Below are 2975 nucleotides of genomic sequence, written 5' to 3'. Positions count from 1 at the left end.
ACTGGTTTATCACCAGGTATTGCTTATCTGCACTTCTGTAGAGGGCATCCCATTGTTTCATTTTCTTGGCAAACCCCTGTTGGCCAATAGCTTTTTTTTTCTTTTGGAGAATGCTTTCTCAAAAACAGGTCCTTCCTGGCAACACCCAATGCAGGTGGCCATTTTATTTTACTTAACAGGGGTAAAAATGGCAAATTAAAACTTACAGTACAACAGGAGAAAAGCCACTCCACTCCTCCTAAAGGGTATATATTAATATTTTTTGTATTAAATGATAAATTGAAAACTATTAAATCAGAAAAATAGTATTATTTAACTGTCATTCCATACAAATGTCAAGCAATTTCCTATTGAATCAAAAGTTACCAACTGATGATTTCACTATGTTTTAGTATATGTAAAAATTACAGGGAAGCAGAAGTGGCTCAAGCAACTGAGCTCCCGCCTACCACACAAGAGGTCCCAGGTTCGGTTTCTGGTGCCTCCTAGAGAAGATGAGCAAGCTGGAGTGATGGACTGGCACAGTGACCTGACGCAACAAGGAGACACAATGAGGAAATACAATGAGACACAATAAAGCAGGGCGCTGAGGTGGCTTAAGTGATTGAGCGCCTCTTTCCCACATGTGTGGTCCCAGGTTCGGTTCTTGTTCCCTCCAAAAGAGAGGACCAGCAGACACACAGAACACACAATGATGGACACAGAGAACAGACATTGAGGGCAATAATGAAACAACCGAGGAGGGGGGAGCTGCTATGGGAATGAAAGACTTGCACATCAAAACTCATACACAGGGAGGGCTCTGATTGGTTTATTTTTCTTGTTTATACATCATGTATCTTTGGATTTGGCCAAGGGCTGTGGTTACATTTCTCAAGGATGTATAGTCTTGGAACAAGAAACCTGGTTTCTAGACTCACATCCTGTCTAGCAACAGAAAGGGCAGGAGAAAGCCATTTTCATACTTCAAGCAAAAAGAGATAGCTTGTGCAGAGATAAGCAAAGACAGAGCTATTTTTGCTCTAAAGCAAGAACAGATGAGTTTAATAAATCACTTAATCATGCCCTTGCCAAGGTGGCGGAACTAATCCCATCCCCCCCCTTTCTTTTTTGAGTAAGTGGTTTTATTTGAGTAGCTGTATATACAGCAGCCAGGTGTTCATAGCGTTATGTGGTACACTGTCATACCTGGAAGAAGCAATGGCATTCTATAAATAAAACATGACAGAGACAAATCAATCCTCTTATTGTTGCCCACCATTTAAAATTTTGGTGGGAAAACCATGTTAAAGTGCTTAGCCATTGTAACTGTTCATCTAAGATTTTAGTATGGTTTGTTGAGTTTGATTTTTTAAGTTCCCTAATTGCCACTCTCACTGGAGATGGAGAGCCTCCACTTCATCTGATATATGAGTGGAGAAGGCACTTTGAAGATGTTTTTCTTATTGGTTCCAATTATTTTGGGTGTCATTCCATTCTAAAGGAGTGACACAAATGCTAGAATGCCTCCAGTCAATTTCATGTATTAGTGGCCCTACAGGAAGAACCCAGTATCCTCCTGTCCATGTTGAATAATTTGAGGATAACGGGGGCCCAGGTTCCCACCAGGAGGTGAGAGCAAATAGGGGTGGGTCTGTTATATGAGCCCAATAGGTGTGATTAGCAGTGCAGGGGGTAAAAGACATAAGGATGTGCAATAGGTATATTTTCCATGTTTCCACCTATCAGAAGCAGTGGTGAATACTGCCAAATAAGCTTAAAAAGTATTTTTAGGCATCTTAGGGCACCCAATTTGTGCCATAAGAGCTTGTGCTTGGTTGCCCAATCTTTTAAGACTCTTCCATGTAACCAGTTCAGCTCCTTGGGCAATCCTCAGGGGATGTTGGCCGAGTGCAGGTTGAGTGCTTCCAGGCTTGGTATTGGGTTGTGCTGCAGATTCCACCAGGCCATGGTATGGCTTTCCGTGCTTTGCCAGAAGCCAAAGAGATCCTCCTGGGGAGAGAATACATGCATATCCTCTTCCCATGTTAGTAAATTTATTGGACCATGTCAAATAACATTAGCTTCTTGTTCATCCAGGGGTTTGTGTAACACTTTAGGATAAATTTTTACAGTTGGTATCTGAAAATGTCATTTTGCTGTTGTATAACCATCCTCATTGCAATTTTAAAAATTTAAAGTATATAAGGCTATTTGTATGATGTCCTTTCGACTGGTTATTCCTAACACCCTATTCCCCCTTTTTTGTTTTGTAAGCATAGTTTTATGGTGGAGTGAGATTATTTTGTAAAAAAAAATATATATATATATATATATATATATATCTGTTAGCACAACAGTATTAATATAGCAAAAGAGGGTTAAAACTACAGGTTTTTTACACAGATTTTTGTTATTAAACTAGGATAGATGATTGGGTTATGCACACAGCTTTGGGAAAGCACTGTAAAATTTACTGTTGGCTTGTTCACATATGAATGTAGGCTGGCTTGACTTGCTTAAGGAGAAACTAGAGAAAGCTTTAGCAAGTTCTAAAATAAAGTGATAGTGACATAACTGGATATTAATTTTTGTAATAAACTAAAAATATTTAGGGTTGCTGCACATAGCAGTGGTGTTACTTTAATTTATAATAGCTTACTGTTACATATCACTGTGGCAGCAATCAGTGTGAATTAGGTGAGTATGAGTTGAAGCATTTGCTTTTTGATTTTTGAGAGGTTGTTTTTATGATATGTTATTTTTAATAATAAAAATTATGGTTAGCAACATATTTTTATTTAATATTATGTTGGAACATTATAAAATTTTCAGGAATTTTATATACTCTAAGTATTCATATGAACTTTTTACTCATACAAATTTATCAGAGGATTAAAGAATCATTTTAATTTTATAATTTTAAATATTATTCATTTAACTTACAATATATTAAATGAACTTAACTATTTTATTACTTTACTTCTTTCAAGGTA

This window comes from Dasypus novemcinctus, chromosome X, assembly GCF_030445035.2.
Source record: "Dasypus novemcinctus isolate mDasNov1 chromosome X, mDasNov1.1.hap2, whole genome shotgun sequence".
NCBI lineage: Eukaryota > Metazoa > Chordata > Mammalia > Cingulata > Dasypodidae > Dasypus > Dasypus novemcinctus.
Note: the sequence above shows the minus strand (reverse complement) of the source record.